The sequence below is a fragment of the Staurois parvus genome, unplaced genomic scaffold (genome assembly GCF_062004578.1).
Source record: "Staurois parvus isolate SC_StPar_1 unplaced genomic scaffold, SC_StPar_1.0 ptg000270l, whole genome shotgun sequence".
In the NCBI taxonomy this organism is placed as follows: Eukaryota; Metazoa; Chordata; class Amphibia; order Anura; family Ranidae; genus Staurois; species Staurois parvus.
The window spans coordinates 2,305,936-2,325,879 of record NW_028318066.1 but is presented as its reverse complement, the minus strand read 5'-3'; the positions used below and the strand labels follow the sequence as shown (position 1 = coordinate 2,325,879).

The window sequence follows — 19,944 nt, the reverse complement described above, 5'->3', positions numbered from 1 at the left end:
ACATTCTGGATATTCCAGTTAAGAACACTTAGACCCAGAGGATTAAATGTGGATTTAGACCTAAATTGTTTTATTTCTAATTTCTAATAAAAAGAGAAAGTTTTTTTTACTTTAATTTTAATCTAATTTGATTTTTGTTATTTAATTTTAATATTTTTCTAGTTTTTTAGGGTAATAAGAAATAATATTTTATAAGTGATTATAATTATATGTGGAATTTATTTGAATTTGTATTTTAAATAAGATGGTAATATTAATCATGACCAGTAGGGGGATTAGGGAGTAGAGATACTAGTCTTAATGTAGCTTATTATATTAGATGAGATTTCTGTTAGGACATACATGCAGTATGGGGTATTTAGTGAATAAAATAATGTTTTTAATTATGTTTTTAATTAATGTTTGTATTTAGTGAGAAATCATGATTCACCAGTTAGGATATATATTAATGCACTTTTCTGGATTTGGGTTATGTGATATGAATGTTATGTTGGATGTGGCTGTTTAAGGTACCGTGTTCCGATTGCACAGGGAGGACATTTCCTGTGAGTCTAAGATCCCGCTGTTTGGTTTAGTAAGGGCGATGTTTCCCTGTTCCAATATGGCGATCGGAGTATCGTCAACAAATTGAGGAGCATTATATATTGCAGCCAGGTGTCCGGACGTCCCTATCTCTTATGACTAAGTCCCGGATATGACGAAACGCGTCAACAGGAAGTGAGGTCAAACGCAAGGAGCAGGAACCGGAAGTGTCACGGCGGCCATCTTTGTTGTGGGAATCACTGTACACCTCGTGTGGGAACTGCCTGGTAATCCCCAGAAAGTGGGGTTTGTCTCAAAATCGCATTTCAAATTAACCTTCAAATGTAAGCAGATTCATTAACCCCTTGACGCCGACGTAACACAAATATGCGGCCTCACGGACCTGGGCTTTTTTCCGTGGGGCCGCATATTTGCGTACCTATCTTTGTGCTGGGAGCGCGCCGCTCGGCACGCTCCCAGCACCAAGACCGCGGTGTCACTGAGAGCCCCGGGTCCCGTTCTAACGATCGGGACCCGGGACTCCCGATTCCGGGTCACGTGATCGCTGTGATAGCCTCTGATTGGCTATCACAGTGATCAATCACTGTGCAGCCCGGCCCCCTTGTTTTCTCTCTCTCTATGAATGGAGAAGAGAGATACATTGTATCTCTCGAACTCCTGACACAGAGAGAGAAAAAAAAGTTTGTAAAAAAAAAAAAAAAGATAAATAAATATTAAAAAATAAAAGAAAAAATAAAGAAAAATACCTAGATCAAGGTTTGATCTAGTTCAGTACCAGGGTTAGTGTTTGGGTCAAGGTCAGGGTCAAAGGTCAGGGTCAAAGGTCAGGGTCAAGGGCAAAGGTCAGGGTCAAAGGTCAGGATTTAAAAAAAAAATTGGTATCAGTGTCAGTTAGTGTTAATGTCAATGTCAGTGACAGTGTGTTTTATATAAAAAAAAAAGACAAAAACAAAATGCGCACTGTTGTTTCTGGACTGTACTACGGGTATAAACAACAAATAACATACACATATATGGTATCGCTGCGATCGTCAAGAACTGGGGAATGTATTTTGAGTTGTTCTTTGGTGGTAGGTTATGGTCGTAACAAGAAACACACAGTTAAATTTAAAAAAATGATTTTTTTTACTATTTTGGCCCAGTTTTCCTTTAATAATAAAAAAAAATTAGGAGCTATCCATGACCATTTACCACCAAATGAAAGCCCAATTTGTCCTGAAAAAAACAAGGTATAATCCACCTGGATGTACAAAGTAGTTGTGACGATATGTACGGTTTTACTAACACGTCAACGTTGCAGAATTGTGCTTAGGCATTTAGATTTGTTTTACCCTTAGGCGTGAAGGGGTTAAAGTGATACTATTTTGAATATATGCGGAGTCACACCATGGTCATTTTCCATTACATTGGAGCCTGGTAAATCTGTGATCAAGGCTTGTGATTGAGGATGGCATTACATTGTTACTCCAATAACAAGTGAAGGAGGAGAGGAGGAGAAAGTTCTTTGGGAGGATTTCTACAAGTTGTATTATAAAGGCGCTGGTTTTTCCTACTGTTGGTAAGGGTATATTTTCCTTACTCACTAGAAGTGTCACGTGTGGGTTAGGATTCTCACTGAGTGTATCACTTCAGGATTATATATTTTCTTGAGCACGAGTGTTGCTGGGAATAATTTTTTTCAGATTGTTTCACAAGTGTTTCACTGTTTTTTGTCTCACTTAGTGTTGCACATTTTTTTGATATATATATATATCTGTGTGTGTATGTGTGTGTATATATATATATATATATATATATATATATATATATGTGTGTGTGTGTGTGTGTGTGTGAATTTTTTTTTTTTTCTTCTTCTTTGTTTGTGTTATGTTAATGCACTATTTTGGGTTTCTTTAATTTTGAGGTTTTTCACAAAAGTCATTGGACACAATCAACATTGCAAGAAAATTTTCAAGTTCTACACTTTTTTATTGACTACCGAGACACTGAACTTTATGTTTTTTGTTAGTTTGCTTATTTGACTATCACTGATAAGGGGAGGTTTTGGTGTTTTAATATAGGTGGAAAATTTGTTGAAAGAGGGAAGATTCTTTTTTGGAATAATTTATTTGGTTTTAAACTTTCAGGGGTTGAAGGTTTCTTCTAATTAGGAATTAGAGTGGGTTTAAGGTTTTTTTGGTTTGATATCATATTCACATTGTATTTATAAGAAAAATAGAGACTCTCCCAGGTGGGAAAAAAAACCCAATAAAACACAACAGGGGCGCCGATCCTTCCCACTTAACCAAGAACAGAAAAAAACGTTTTGGCTATGCATACAGGTTACGTGTTCTGGTGAGGAATGTCTACGAGGGAATTTCCTGGCAAACAAGGCTCCAGGAGGGTTATTGTTCTGATTTTGGTTGCAGGGATGGGACTGTGTTAGTGTTGGGGGGTGGTGAGGAGGCAGGGGTGTATCTCCAATGAGGCAAACAAGGCGTTTGTCTAGGGTGGCAGTTTACAGGGGGGCGGCACACCCCCCAAGCAGAAGGGACACTGTGTGTGTCAGCAACAGTGCTGCCATGGATGAGTGTACAGCCAAGCCGACACACAAGGAGAGTTACCCGGGCTAAGGGACCGGCTGCAGAGGAGAGAAGAGTGGTGGGCGGATCCCTGGTGTGCGCTCGGAGCGCGTGAGGGCGGGGCCCACTGTCAGTGTGCGCTGGGATGGGCAGGATGGCCAGAAGGTGCCAGCGGAGGAGGAAAAAGAAAAGAACGAGGTCAGGGTGTAGGAGCCCCCCACTCATTTGCAGCCGCCGCCGGAGATCCTGAGGGATATGGGACACAAGCGTCCCTCCTGGAGTGATCCTGACACTGTCTGGAGGAGCCCCTGCAGGACAGGTAAGAGCTTGGAGGACTGGTGCTTCCCCACTCCTGTCCCCCCGACACACAGCCCCCTACCTGTCCCACTTCCCTCCCCCGTACCATTGCCCCCTCTACGTCACACTGCCCCCTGTCACGCTGCCCCCTCCTGTCACCCTTTCCCACACCTGTTCCACTTCCCCCCTCCTGTCCCCCCACATTGTCCCACTACCCCCCATCTGTCCCCACTGCCCCCCACCTGTCCCTCTGCGCTCCTCCTGTCCCGCTGCCCCGATCCTGTCCCATGCCCCCTGTCACGCTGCCCCCCACCTGTCCCTCTGAGCTCCTCCTGTCCCACTGCCACTCACCTTTCCCTCTGAGCTCCTCCTGTCCCACTGCCCCTCACCTGTCCCTCTGCGCTCCTCCTGTCGCGCTGCCCCGATCCTGTCCCATGCCCCCGTCATGCTGCCCCCCACCTGTCCCTCTGTGCTCCTCCTGTCCCACTGCCACTCACCTGTCCCTCTGCGCTCCTCCTGTCCCGCTGCCCCGATCCTGTTCCATGCCCCCCACCTGTCCCTCTGTGCTCCTCCTCCTGTCCCACTGCACTTCTCCTGTCCCTCTGCCCCCACCTGTCTCCCCACCCATCATGCTACCCCCCATCATGCTGCCCTCCCCCTGTCATGATGCCTCCCTCTTGTCCTGCTACCCTCCTACCTGTCTCGATGGCCTACTCCCCCTTCCTGCTGCCCCCCTCCTCTCCTGCTGCCCCCTTCCTGTCCTGCTGCCCCCCATCATGCTGACCCTCTCCTGTCCCATGACCCCCCCTGCCATGTCACACTGCCCTCCATCATGCTCCTGTACTGAAGAGGTGGATCTTAAACAGCAAGGGGAGAGATAAATGTAGATAGGGGGTGCTCAATTTTAGTCTTGCCTAGGGCAGCAAAAAAGTAAAATACACTACTGTGCGGAGGGTCGATGCTGGGACTGCAGGGATGGGTCAGTATGTGGGGACTGCCGGGATGGGTCGGTATGTGGGGATTGCAGGGATGGGTCGGTACGTGGGGATTGCAGGGATGGGTCGGTATGTGAGGATTGCAGGGATGGGTCGGTATGTGGGGACTGCAGGGATGGGTCGGTATGTGGGGACTGCAGGGATGGGTCGGTATGTGGGGATTGCAGGGATGGGTCGGTATGTGGGGATTGCAAGGAAGGGTCGGTATGTGGGCATTGCAGGGATGGGTCGGTATGTGGGGACTGCAGGGATGGGTCGGTATGTGGGGATTGCAGGGATGGGTCGGTATGTGGGGATCGCAGGGATGGGTCGGTATGTGGGGATCGCAGGGATGGGTCGGTATGTGGGGATCGCAGGGATGGGTCGGTATGTGGGGATCGCAGAGAAGGGTCGGTATCTGGGGATCGTAGGGATGGGTCGGTATGTGGGGATCGCAGGGAAGGGTCGGTATGTGGGGATCGCAGGGATGGGTCGGTATGTGGGGATCGCAAGGATGGGTCGGTATGTGGGGATCGCAGGGATGGGTCGGTATGTGGGGATCGCAGGGATGGGTCGGTATGTGGGGATCGCAGGGATGGGTCGGTATGTGGGGATCGCAGGGAAGGGTCGGTATGTGGGGATCGCAGGGATGGGTCGGTATGTGGGGATCGCAGGGAAGGGTCGGTATGTGGGGATCGCAGGGATGGGTCGGTATGTGGGGATCGCAGGGATGGGTCGGTATGTGGGGATCGCAGGGATGGGTCGGTATGTGGGGATCGCAGGGATGGGTCAGTATGTGGGGATCGCAGGGATGGGTCAGTATGTGGGGATCGCAGGGATGGGTCAGTATGTGGGGACTGCAGGGATGGGTCAGTATGTGGTGGATGGGTGAGGCAGTGTTGGGTTGGTGAGGAGGGTTGGTGCTGGGATTGCAGGGATAGGTCAGTATGTAGGGATTGCAGGGAAGGGTCAGTATGTGGGGATTGCAGGGATTGGTCAGCATGCGGGGATTGCAGGGATGGGTCAGTATGTGGGGATTGCAGGGATGGGTCAGTATGTGGGGATTGCAGGGATGGGTCAGTATGTGGGGATTGCAGGGATGGGTCAGTATGTGGTGGATGGGAGGATGGGTCAGTATGTGGGGATTGCAGGGATAGGTCAGTATGTGGGGATTGCAGGGATAGGTCAGTATGTGGGGATCGCAGGGATGGGTCAGTATGTGGGGATCGCAGGGATGGGAGGATGGGTCAGTGTTGTCTGTGATGGATACTACCAGCACTGATCTCCTGCCACTTCCAGCTCATACATGAGTATTTTGAGCCCTCTCTGTATATGGGTGACACACCATTCCTTCCCCCAGTGAGGACCCCTTTGCTCCCATCCTCACCCACCTACCTGTCTTCTGGATGAAGTACTGACAGCGCCTGCTGCTCACTGCACCCATCATCTGATACTTCATGTCCGTCCCCTCGCCCTTCACTTGCCGACATCGTTCCGCCACCTTTACGCATTTGGTGTCCATGTTGGCGGCTCACGGCTCTTCCACCATGAGGCTGACGGTACTTCACGTCCAATCAGATTCCCAGTATGGGGGAGGGGCTCTGTAAGACATAAACAGTGAGTTGTATGAGGATCCACCATCGTTAGCGCCCACCCAAGCAATCATGTGACCATCATGGTGTGGGGCGAAAGTCAGACATGATTGAAGAGCGATCTCCACCAATCTGATCTGACAATGTGTGCTGTGCTCATACAATCCTCCACAATTTGACCTTTCTATTACATCCGGGACCACCTAGTAATGGCGGCTGTATTGTAGGCAGGTTCCCTTAATGGGACCTGGGGGTCGGAGGTCACTGGCAATCTGCAGAGGCCGGCTCCCTGCTTTGAAGCTGCAGCATAGAGGTGACCCTTCTGATAAAGAACACAGACTGCCGGACCCTCAGCCATTTGTTATCTGATTGACCGACATGAAGCCGCCTCTACCCCTTACATGGACTGTTCCGATTGAAGTGCCTTTTTACATGGACTCATCCCATCGGAGTGCCCCCTTACATGCATTGTTCCCATCGGTTTGCTCCTTTGCATGGACTGTTCTCATCGGAGTGCCCCCTTACATGGACTGTTCCCATCGGAGTGCCCCCTTTACATGGACTGTTCCCATCGGAGTGCCCCCTTTACATGGACTGTTCCCATCGGAGTGCCCCATTACATGGACTGTTCCCATCAGAGTGTCCCCTTACATGCACTGATCCCATCGGAGTGCCCCTTTACATGGACTGTTCCCATCGGAGCGTCCCCTTACATGCACTGATCCCATCGGAGTGCCCCCCTTACATGGACTGTTCCCATCGGAGTGTCCCCTTACATGCACTGATCCCATCGGAGTGCCCCCCTTACATGTACTGTTCCCATCGGAGTGTCCCCTTACATGCACTGATCCCATCGGAGTGCCCCTTTACATTGACTGTTCCCATTGGAGTGCCCCCTTACGCTTACATGGACTGATCCCATCGGAGTAACCCCTTACACTTACATGGACTGATCCCATCACCATCAGCACCGTGCAGGCAGCTGCTCCAAGCACAGCGCCAGTCTCCTAGCAACCGATGTAAACACTACAGAACAGATCACACCCATTTCTTTTTCACGCTCCTCAGCTCCGCCTCCTAGCTGCTCAAAGTTGCTCCGCCCCTTTCTTACTGCATCATCGGAGGGAGGAGTCTTGACTGAGGCGGGGCTCTATTCAGACAAGCTGGCTGCAGAATTTGAGAGGAAACACATGACCTCCACTCCGCCCCTTTTTTAATGAACTTTAATGAACTAACAAATATTCAGAGGCTACAGAGTGGAGCTCCACTTGACAGGAAACATGTGACCTCCAAAATGGAGTTCCATTCTGCAGCCAGACTTCTCAGTTTCTGTACAAATCTACACAGGAAATATGTGACATCCACTTCATTGAGCTGCGATTGTTGGTTGTTTATTGAATTAAAGTTCAATAAACAAAAAGAAAAAAAAAGGAGACCTGAACTAAAGATGGAGTGCAGGCCACATGTCCTATCTAGAGTGGAGCTCCATTTTGCTGCTAGACCCCTCCCCTCCACTCATCTCCTGGAAGGCCGGTCTCCTAGCAAGCTATGTAGTCTATGATCCTACCCGCGCGCTCCTCAGCCCCGCCTCCTGGCTGTTCGTACCGCATCGCCCCCTTTGGACGTTTCCAAAGGGGGAGGAGTCTAGACTGTGAGGAAGCTCTGCTCAGAAAGCAAGGACACTCTGGAGAGGACCGTCCAATCATCTCTGGGACAGACTGGGGGGGGCAGGTGACATAAAGGGACACTCCGATGAGAACAATCCATGCATGGGGCACTCCGATAGGATCAGTTGATGTAAAGGGGGCACTCCGATGGGATCAGTCCATGTGAGGGGGCACTCCGATGGGAACAGTCCATGTGAGGGGGCACTCCGATGGGAACAGTCCATGTGAGGGGGCACTCCGATGGGAACAGTACATGTTAGGGGGCACTCCGATGGGAACAGTCCATGTAAGGGGGCACTCCGATGGAAACACTGCATGTAAGGGGGCACTCTGATGAGAACACTGCATGTTAGGGGGCACTCCGATGGGAACAGTCCATGTAAGGGGGCACTTTGATGGGAACAGTCCATGTAAAGGGGCACTCCGATGGGAACAGTCCTTGTAAGGGGGCACTCCGATGGAAACAGTCCATGTAAGGGGGCACTCCGATAGGAACAGTCCATGTAAGGGGGCACTCCGATGGGAACAGTCCATGTAAGGGGGCACTCCGATGGGAACAGTCCATGTAAGGGGGCACCCAGATGGGAACAGTCCATGTAAGGGGGCACTCCGATGGGATCAGTCCATGTAAGGGGGCACTCCGATGGGATCAGTCCATGTAAGGGGGCACTCCGATGGGAACAGTCCATGTAAGGTGGCACTCCGATGGGAACAGTCCATGTAAGGGGGCACTCCGATGGGAACAGTCCATGTAAGGGGGCTCTCCGATGGGAACAGTCCATGTAAGGGGGCTCTCCGATGGGAATAGTCCATGTAAGGGGGCTCTCCGATGGGAACAGTGCATGTAAGGGGGCTCTCCGATGGGAACAGTCCATGTAAGGGAGCACTTTGATGGGAACAGTCCATGTAAGGGGGCACTCCGATGGGAACAGTCCATGTAAGGGGGCACTCCGATGGGAACAGTCCATGTAAGGTGGCACTCCGATGGCAACAGTCCATGTAAGGTGGCACTCCGATGGGAACAGTCCATGTAAGGGGGCACTCCGATGGGAACAGTCCATGTAAGGGGGCACTCCGATGGGAACAGTCCATGTAAGGCTGCACTCCGATGGGAACAGTGCATGTAAGGGGGCTCTCCGATGGGAGCAGTCCATGTAAGGGGGCACTCCGATGGGAACAGTCCATGTAAGGGGGCACTCCGATGGGAACAGTCCATGTAAGGGGGCACTCCGATGGGAACAGTCCATGTAAGGGAGCACTCCGATGGGAACAGTCCATGTAAGGGGGCTCTCCGATGGGAACAGTCCATGTAAGGGGGCTCTCCGATGGGAACAGTGCATGTAAGGGGGCTCTCCGATGGGAACAGTCCATGTAAGGGGGCACTCCGATGGGAACAGTCCATGTAAGGGGGCATTCCGATGGGAACAGTCCATGTAAGGGGGAAATCCGATGGTAACAGTCCTTGTAAGGGGGCACTCCGATGGGAACAGTCCATGTAAGGGGCCACCCAGATGGGAACAGTCCATGTAAGGGGGTACCCAGATGGGAACAGTCCATGTAAGGGGGCACTCCGATGGGAACAGTCCATGTAAGGGGGCACTTTGATGGGAACAGTCCATGTAAAGGGGGACCCCGATGGCAAAAGTCCATGTAAGGGGGCACTCCGATGGGAACAGTCCATGTAAGGGGGCAATCCGACGGTAACAGTCCTTGTAAGGGGGCACTCCGACGGGAACAGTCCATGTAAGGGGGCACCCAGATGGGAACAGTCCATGTAAGGGGGCACTACAATGGGAACAGTCCATGTAAGGGGGCACTCCGATGGGAACAGTCCATGTAAGGGGGCACTCCGATGGGATCAGTCCATGTAAGGGGGCACTCCGATGGGATCAGTCCATGTAAGGGGGCATTCCGATGGGATCAGTCCATGTAAGGGGGCACTCCGATGGGAACACTACATGTAAGGGGGCACTCCGATAGGAACAGTCCATGTAAGGGGGCACTCCGATGGGAACAGTCCATGTAAGGGGGCACTCCGATGGGAACAGTCCATGTAAGGGGGCACTCCGATGGGAACAGTCCATGTAAGGGGGCACTCCGATGGGAACAGTCCATGTAAGGGGGCACTCCGATGGGAACAGTCCATGTAAGGTGGCACTCCGATGGGAACAGTCCATGTAAGGGGGCATTCCGATGGGAACATTCCATGTAAGGGGGCACTCCGATGGGAACAGTCCATGTAAGGGGGCACTCTGATGGGATCAGTCCATGTAAGGGGGCATTCCGACGGGATCAGTCCATGTAAGGGGGCACTCCGATGGGAACACTACATGTAAGGGGGCACTCCGATGGGAACACTGCATGTTAGGGGGCACTCTGATGGGAATAGTTCATGTAAGGGGGCACTCCGATGGGAACAGTCTATGTAAGGGGGCACTTTGATGGGAACAGTCCATGTAAGGGGGCACTCTGATGGGAACAGTCCATGTAAGGGGGCACTCCGATGGGAACAGTCCATGTAAGGTGGCACTCCGATGGGAACAGTCCATGTAAGGGGGCACTCCGATGGGAACAGTCCATGTAAGGGGGCACTCCGATGGGAACAATCCATGTAAGGGGGCACTCCGATGGGAACAGTCCATGTAAGGGGGCACTCCGATGGGAACAGTCCATATAAGGGGGCTCTCCGATGGGAACAGTCCATGTAAGGTGGCACTCCGATGGGAACAGTCCATGTAAGGGGGCTCTCTGATGGGAACAGTCCATGTAAGGGGGCACTCCGATGGGAACAGTCCATGTAAGGGGGCACTCTGATGGGAACAGTCCATTAAAGGTGGCTCTCTGATGGGAACAGTCCATGTAAGGGGGCACTCCGATGGGAACAGTCCATGTAAGGGGGCACTCTGATGGGAACAGTCCATTAAAGGGGGCTCTCTGATGGGAACAGTTCATGTAAGGGGGCACTCTGATGGGAACAATCTATGTAATGGGGTTCTCTGATGGGAACAGTCCATGTGAGTGGGTACTGAGATTAGGATAGTCCATATAAGGGGGTACACCGATGAGGACAACTGATGTAAGGAGGAACTGTATTGGGGACCCTGATGTAAAAGGGCACTCTGATGGGGTTAATCCATGTAAGGGAGACTCTGTAGGGACATCTGGTGTAAGAGGAACTTTGATGAGGACTCCTGATATAAGGAACCTCCATGATGGGGACAGTCCATGTAAAGGGGCACTCCACTAAGGACAGTCCATGAAATGGGAATTCTGATGAGGACAGCTGATGTAAGGGGACACTTGGAGAATCTGATTTAAAGAGGGCCTTTGTGGATTACTCCTGATAAAAGACGGCACTCCGATGGGGACAATGCATGTAAGGGGGACTGTGATAAGGATGTCTGATGTAAGGGGGACCTTAATGAGGACTTCTGATATAATGGGGCGCAGTGATGGGGAGACCTGATATAATGGAGCACAGTGATGGGGAGACCTGATATAATGGGGCACACTAATGGGGAGACCTGATATAATGGGACACAGTGATGGGGAGACCTGATATAACGGGGCACAGTGATGGGGAGACCTGATATAATGGGGCCCAGTGATGGGGAGACCTGATATAATGGGGCACAGTGATGGGAAGACATGATATAATGGGGCACAGTGATGGGGAGACCTGATATAATGGGGCACAGTGATGGGGAGACCTGATATAAGGGGGCACAGTGATGGGGAGACCTGATATAATGGGGCACAGTGATGGGGAGACCTGATATAAGGGGGCACAGTGATGGGGAGACCTGATATAATGGGGCACACTAATGGGGAGACCTGATATAATGGGGCACAGTGATGAGGAGACCTGATATAAGGGGCACAGTGATGGGGAGACCTGATATAATGGGACACAGTAATGGGGAGACCCGATATAATGGGGCACAGTGATGGGGAGACCTGATATAATGGGGCACAGTGATGGGGAGACCCGATATAATGGGGCACAGTGATGGGGAGACCTGATATAATGGGGCACAGTGATGGGGAGACCTGATATAATGGGGCACAGTGATGGGGAGACCTGATATAATGGGGCGCAGTGATGGGGAGACCTGATATAATGGGGCGCAGTGATGGGGAGACCTGATAATATAATCATTATGAACACGTTAGTGAAAGTGTCTCGTTGAATTCATAAGGAAATCTGTAGCATCATAAAATATAATACAACAAAATAAAACCAAGGGGTGACTATTATACATCAATAGATTGTCCACTTTGCAATTGCAGTTGCTCCACAGCTTACTAAATACGGGGAAGCACTGCTGACATCCATCACCCCATTAAGTGCGAGAACAAATGTTGTTCTTTTTCATGTTCATGCATGTGATTGGGTATTCTTTACCAGCTGCAGCTTTATTCCATTTACTAAGCTCTGGAGCAATAGAACTTGCAAAGTGCACATGCTATTTAACTTTAGTAAATCAACCCCAACGTGTCCATGTTTTGTTCAGTTCTTCTCCTTCACGTTGTATTTTAGAGAAGAAACATCGATCAAAGAAAAGGAGATATATAGAGACATTACAGGTGATCATTGCTGACCACTGCATCACCCACCATAAGATAACAGCAACAACCATGTCAAGTCTGTTCTCTGTTTTGTGAATGAAAAGGGTTGTTCTTATGTAGATCTTAGTAAACAAGTCTGGAGAGGAAGATGGCAGGTTCTAGGATGAGGCTTATTACAATCAGGCATCTAACACTAAGAATACGATGACTAGCATGGAGTAGGTTAGCGTAGTGTAGTTTAGTGTAGGTCCTGCCCTGAAAGAGTCTACCTTGTCGTGGTGGGCAGGCTTGTCATCTTTTGGTTACAAATGTCAAAACTGGAGAAAGAATGTATTGTCTCTGGGCAGTTTCATTTTTGACCATGGGATTCAGCTAAAAGACTCCTAGATTTCATAGACAGACCAGAAAAAAATAGTTATATGTCTATATAGAAAAAAAGATGCAGACAGTAATCTGTACAAACTATTTTAAAGTGGCTTTGTATGTTATCAGCATTTTTAATGTTACACGTTTATTCCTTCTATTTCATGCCGGCAACATTTCTCTGATCTAATGTTTACAGGGGTATACTCTCTGGCCACGACACGACTCTGGAGATTTCTCTGCTGACCCACGGATGTTGATCAGGTGTCCAGGTAGGGTGGCGGCTTTCTCTTTGGGTCCTCATGCTGTTAGGTCTGCTGTCATAGGACTGCCTTGGTCATTCTTCTCTTCTGATCAGTCCTCAGTGTTACCAACATAGAAATAATGCTTGTAATAGTGTATTAGCACAGGTTTTTTAAGCGGAGAGTAGACACTCTTCATCTGGAGGAATGGAGTGAGGCTAATTCTTGGGGAGCTCTGAAACTGCGGCAGGACAGGAATGTTGGTGGCGCATAGCTCTGAGGAAGTCTCGGCCTTCCTGTTGGGTTCACGAAGTTCAGGATTGATTGCACCTCCTCCCAGTTGGGTGTGGTCTGGTGGGATAACTGGGGTGTTGTGCATGGCCTGATAGGTGGAATATGGGTGGGGTGTCCTCCTTCAGGGGGTGACCACAGTACCCTGAGGGTTGTCATTTCCCCTGTTGCTGCCATGGGCTCTGTTCAGATGTTTTGGAATTTTATTTCTAAAAAAAACTTTTTTTAATTTAACATCCAATTATTTATTGTAATACACTATTGTGAGCATTTTTCTATGTCAGTAAAACTGGGGACTGGTGAGATGAGGAGGGCGACAAAGGCAGTTCTCTGTGAACAAACTTCACTATAATTAACCACTTGCCCTCCTGAGGATTTACCCCCCTTCCGGTCAGCAGGCCTCTTTTTGCTACTCGGCGCTGCACTAATTCAACTGATAATTGCGCGGTCATGCAATGCTGCTCCCAAACGAAATTTGCGTCCTTTTTTTCCACACAAATAGAGCTTTCTTTTGGTGGTATTTGATCACCTGTGCGCTTTTTATTTTTCACGCTATAAACAAAAATAGACCAAAAATTTTGAAGAAAAACAATGTTTTTTACTTTCAGCTATAAAAATATATAGTAAACTCAAAGTTAGTTATAAATTTAGGCCAAAATGTATTCTGCTTCATGTTTTTGGTAAAAAAATCCCAATAAGTGTATATTGATTGCTTTGTGTGAAAGTTATAGCGTCTACAAACTATGGTATAGATACTGCAATTAACACCATTTCTTGCTATACAGCGCTGTGCTAGTTTAATGGACAATTGCACGGTCATGCAATACGGTATATAAATGAAATTCACATCTTTTTTTTCCCACAAATTGAGCTTTCTTTCGGTGGTATTTTATCCCCTGTACGTTTTTTATTTTTTGCGCTATAAAAAAAAAAAGGCTGACTATTTTGACAAAAAAAAACAACAATATTTTAGACTTTTTGCTATAAAACATGTCCAGTAAAAAAAATGTAAAAACCAAATTTAGTCATAAATTTCTGCCAAAATGTATTCTGCGACATGTCTTTGCTTAAAAAAAATCCCAATACGTGTAAATGAATTGGTTTACGTGAAAGTTATAGCGTCTAAAAATGGCGGGAAAGATACTGGGATTTTTTTTTATTATACTAATAATGGCGGCCATCAGCGACTTATGGTGGTGATCAGCGATTTATGACAGCAATCAGCGACTTATGGCGGGACTGCGGTGGACATTTTGACACTGGGGGGGGAACTGACTAGGGTCACTCACATCCCCAGTGACACCAAAAAAAGAAACACACACACTGTATTAATGGCACTGGGGAGGAAGGGGTTAACCTTTATTAGGTAAAGAAAGGGTTAAATGTGTGAGGGGAGTGTTTTACTAGGGGGCGGGGGTGTGTACTTCACAGGAACAGGCTGATCAGGAGAGATAAAGTCTTCTCTCAGGTTGAGGTGCTGGGAACTGACAGATAGCAGAGCTGCAATGTAAACACTGCAGCCGTGCTATCTGTAAGTGATTACTTGTAATCGCCGGCACCCGGCAGGAAATGACCCATTGGGAGCCGGTGATGGACACCCGCTACCACGATCGGTGGGACGGGTAGGGCGGGCACGTGCCTCGTGCGCTACCCCTACCTGTTTTGCACAGCGACGTTAAAAGATGGCGCTGTGCGTACAGGTGCCGCCCTGCCGCAGTAAAAACACTGCGGGGGGTCGGCAAGCGGTTAAACTGCTTTAGACCTTTCAGACTGAAGGTCAATTATTTTCAATTAGTGTTTTGTACAGACATTGATGCTTGGTCAGAGAGTGAAGTGTGGTTCATTACACAATGGTGTGTACATTAAAACGTGAAGGAAAAAGTGGACTCTTTGTTTTATTCTATTTCAGTATACTAGAGATATGAATATGTGTGGGAGATTGGGGACAATACCCCCAGTGTCTTTCCAAGTCTAATCAGGTAATAGACACATCTTGGGGAGTCTCCCATCTTGTACACTTCACCTGCCTTATTGCAGGCTAATGTGGATGTATGTATGTGGAAGAGAGCTCAGAATTGATCAAAGAAGGGGAAATGTGCCATTACAGGTGACCATTGCTGACCACTGCATCACCCGTCATATAATACCAGCAACAGCCATTTTAAATTTGTTCTCCGTTTTGTGAATGAAAAGGATTGTTCTTTTGTAGATCTTGGTAAACAAGTCTGGAAAGGAAGAAGGCAGGTTCTAGGTTGAGGCATATTACATACAGGCATCTAACACTAAAAATACGATGACTAGCATGGAGTAGGTTAGAGTAGTGTAGTTTATTGTAGGCCCTGCCCTAAAAGAGTCTACCTTGTCGTGGTGGGCAGGCTTGTCATCTTTTGGTTAAGACCAGACCAGAACAGACCAGAAAAAAATAGTTATATGTCTATATTTCTAGAAAAAAAGATACAGACAGCTATAGCTCTGAAGAAGTCCCCGAAGTGGGCGGGACAAAATGCGTAAGCTGACACGTGCCTACCCACTCTCTCTGACATCCACATGCCATCTCCACATGCTGTGGTTCATATGTAGACCTTTCACAGCCATACATCTATTCTTGAGCCGTTTGCTAGGCTTGAACTTGAGGACTGGCCACCATCCACGGGAGTGCAGGCAGATTTTTTGCTGGACTTGGACGTTCCATTGTTATTTCAGCCTTTATAATCACAGGACCCAGGGGTCCTATCAGACTGTGAGTTATAGCGATTTGTGATGCTACTTTAATCATATCAGTTGTACAGATCACGGGCTGGACTGGTCATACGAGTTCATGTTGCTTATTTACTCCTACAATATCCTCTATCACATAGGCTGGCTACTGTGTACTATAGTACTGAACTCCCAGTTACAAGCTGACCATCCTCACTCCATGGCTGTCATTCCTTCTCTGGCTATCAGCTGATTGATTTCAGCAGGCTGCACCAGTTTCATCCATTTTTCTCATGCAATACCTTCCATTGCCTTACCTTCATTACGGCCTCCATCCATCTGGTTCTGGTCACACAAGAGTTTATTTATACCACGTATTGCATGGACTTTGAGGCTTTTGCCCTGTACAGTGACTTTATACCTTGTGATCCTCTTTGGCCAACGGCCATGTCCACACTGGCCTTTGCATATTGCTATATATTCTAATGCTATATGTTTATGCATTGATGTTTGTTGTTTAGCTGTGTAATATATCTATATGGTTGGCACTTCCAGGAACCCCCGGTGTGTGCAGTAGGCTTACTCTCCATCTAGTGGGTTTTGGGGGGTTGGGGGTGTCAGTGGGCTGGTACTATCTCCCTCAGCTTCTCCTCTCTCTTTTGTGAGTGGGATGGTGGGACGTGAGGGTCCTCTATCTAGGGGAGGAGTTCCTTGTGGGGGTATTTGGGGGTTGGTTAGGATTGGTGGGGTGGTTTGGGTCAGGGATTGGGTGTTGGAGGGTTGGGTCAGGTTAGTCCCAGTGGACTGACTCCATCCTTGGTCCATCCCTGATGGTTCCCTCTTGATATCTCGGGGGTAGAGTCCTCTGTCATGCAGGATTATCATGTCTCCGATGGCCTATTACTGTTTATGGTGCATAATAAATTTCTTTTGAGGTTAGTTTTTTAGGTGTGCAGCCTTTTTTCTTCTCCTTTTTTTTGCAGGTTCTAGGTTGAGGCTTATTACAAACAGGCATCTAGCACTAAAATTACGATGACTAGCATTGAGTAGGTTAGCGTAGTGTAACACAGCTGATCACATGACAGAGCCGACGTTATCTGCTCTTTACAGTGATAGGTGATCCACTGTGTCCATCCCGAGGGCGCGCATGCACAAGTAGAGTGGGAGGACGTCACCCTATTGAGCATCTGTGGGGCATCCTCACATGGAAGGTGGAGGAGTGCAAGGTCTCTAACATCCACCAGCTTCGTGATATCGTCATGGAGGAGTGGAAGAGGACTCCAGTGGCAACCTGTGAAGCTCTGCTTAACTCCTTATCCAAAAGGGTTAAGGCAGTGCTGTGAAATAATGGTGGCCACACAAAATGTTGACACTTTGGGCCCAATTTGGACATTTTCACTTAGGGGTGTACTCACTTTTGTTGCCAGCAGTTTAGACATTAATGGCTATGTGCTGAGTTATTTTGAGGGGAGGGCAAATTTACTCTGTTATACAAGCTGTACACTTACATTGTAGCAAAGTGTCACTTCTTCAGTGTTGTCACATGAAAAAGATATAAAAAATATTTACAAAATGCGAGGGGTGTATATATTTTTTTACAAAGTCCATACTTCTCTTTTAAAATAGTTAATTTGATTTCTTCAAAGGTTACACTGGAAATAAACAAGTTACAACATTTTACTTTTGCTCACCACTTTCTCCAAAAGTTCTCTGTATATTTTGATGACACATTTACCTAAATGTCATATTACTTCACTCAGTTTTAGAAAAACGGGACTTTAATGGTATCTATCAGGTGTGTAACTGCAGATCATGGTGCCCCAATGCAGAATTTTGATGCAGCACCCTGGTGGCCTCCCTGCTATTGTTGATCTTAAAGTTGTTCTAAAGGCTTAAGGTTTTTTACCTTCTTGTATTGTATGCATGAAGCTAAAAACCCTTCATTGTGCAGCAGCCTCCCAGCTCCCCTAACATTCACCTGAGCCCGATCTCTGTATAGCGATGTGCATAGGAGACTCAGCTTTCCTGGGCCTCTCCATCCTCATTGGCTGAGACACAGCAGTGGGAGCCATTGTCAATCACAGCTTGTGAGGAGGGAGCGGGGGGTTCGGCTGAGTCCCGCTCTGCTGTGTCTGATGTAGCGCCCTCTAAGTAGCTAGGTTGTTATTTTTGTAAGACAGAGGCTGGGTAGCAGCCTGGGATGAGTCGGCCTGGGAGTGAGGTAGTGAGTTCACCTCAGGACAGGCTGGGAGGTATTACAGGTCAGGGCTTCTGGAGCCCTCCCACCATTCCAGAAACGTATAGAATTTTCTGGAAGAGGGGTGGAGGAGGCCTAGGTCTGCATGTTTAGGGGAACTTGGCTAATCCCTTGGCAGAAGGCCAGGCAAAGTGACCATGGACAACCCTTAAATGTGGCAGAGTTTGTGCAGCAGTAGTGTCTTTAATGGATGGAGAGGAAGGTGGGAGTGTGAATCCTGGGAGGGGGCCCCAGGGAGGGGAGCCTACCTACAGGTTGTTTGCTGGACAAAAGTATCTCCACTCCACCATCTCCGAGGGAGGACAACCTGTCAGCTGGGAAGCAGCCAGCCCAGGGTAAGGCCTGAAAGCAGCTTTAACTCATCAAACTGACAGGACAGTGTGAGTACTTTTACACCCCCTGGGGTAGATAAAGGGAGAGAGTGGTCAGGTGCAAGACCCAACTAGTTAGTCAGTTTATTTATTTATTGCAAGTACTTATATAGCACCATCAATTTACGCAGCGCTTTACATATATATATATATATATATTGTACACTCACATCAGTCTCTAACCCTCAAGGAGTGTACAATCTAAAATCCCTGAGATTCATACATACACATACTAAGGCCAATTTAGACAGGAGCCAATTAACCTACCAGCATGTCTTTGGAGTGTGGCAGGAAACTGGAGTACCCAGAGGAAACCCACGCAGGCACAGGGAGAACATGCAAACTCCAGGCAGGTGGTGCCGTGGTTGGGATTTGAACCAATGACCCTAGTACTGCCAGGCAGAAGTTCTAACCATTTAGCCACATTTTTGTGGTGTTACTCCGTAGGCAGCTTGTGCATGCATTTTAGAGGTACATCAGTTCATTTCTAAAGGGCTCATGTTGTGTCTCCACACACTAAAAAATGCACCATAACACATACACCACTGAACACCTGCGTTGCATTGGGAAAATTAAGGTCAGCAGCATTTTTCAGTGTGTAGATGCTCTTTAAGGATCCAGAGGAAATAGGTGGGCACAAGCAGAGACAGGAGCCAATTAACCTACCAGCATGTCTTTGGAGTGTGGCAGGAAACTGGAGTACCAAGAGGAAACCCACGCAGGCACAGGGAGAACATGAAAACTCCAGGCAGGTGGTGCCGTGGTTGGGATTTGGCCCCAACGACCCTAATACTGCCAGGCGGAAGTACTAACCATTTACCCACTGTGCTGCTAGATCTTGGAATCTTGCCCAGGGATACCCTCAGTGGAGCTGGGTCAAGAGGGGGACTCATCTGGGGTCTGAGGAGGTACACCAAGGGGACTTCAGTGCTCCTTAACAGAGACAGTGCTATTTTTGGATGTACAGCTTTTGTACAGTGTATACGTTGTTAAGACATTTGTCCTCAAGTTTGCAGTTCCTTGGGCATCCAATATACCCCTAGACCCCATCCAAGTTGTTCAGTCCTTAATAAAAACAATTAAAAACAAGCTCAAAGACTGAATTACTAACTCTGTGCATGTGAAGATGTGGGAAAAATGCATGTTGCCTGACCGTGCAAAGCTTACGGGACCCAAAACTCAGCAGCCCCTGAGGATGTAGTGCTACACTCATGAACGCAGAGAGTGGGGCTGGGGAGCGAGCTTGTACAAGAGCCCCTATAGCAAACAGCTTGCTGTGGTGGCACTTCTCAGGTGGGGAGAGCCAGAAGTGCCGACAGGGAACCCAGGAAGAGGAGGATCAGAGCTGCTCTGTGCAAAACCACTGAGTAGAGCATGTAAGTATTTTATTAAATATATACTGTATGTACAAAAAAAACAAGCCTTTAGTTTCACTTTAAAATAAAGCATGTCTATATTGAAGTGAGGTAGTAGGACTAGGGACCAGTTCTGTGGACAGAAGTTGTCAGGTAAGAGGGGTA

At 48.1% G+C, this 19,944-nt stretch overlaps 1 long non-coding RNA gene across 1 annotated transcript in view; it reads left to right on the top strand.

Annotated features, from left to right (window-relative positions):
• Positions 1-728: 728 nt before the first annotated feature.
• The window catches only part of LOC149459180 (uncharacterized), a 33,662-nt gene continuing 14,446 nt past the window's right edge, over positions 729-19,944 (top strand). Inside the window, exons 1-2 of the long non-coding RNA XR_016313316.1 lie at positions 729-866; positions 12,766-12,838. This is a non-coding gene — a long non-coding RNA (uncharacterized LOC149459180). The remainder of the gene's footprint in view (positions 867-12,765; positions 12,839-19,944) is intronic.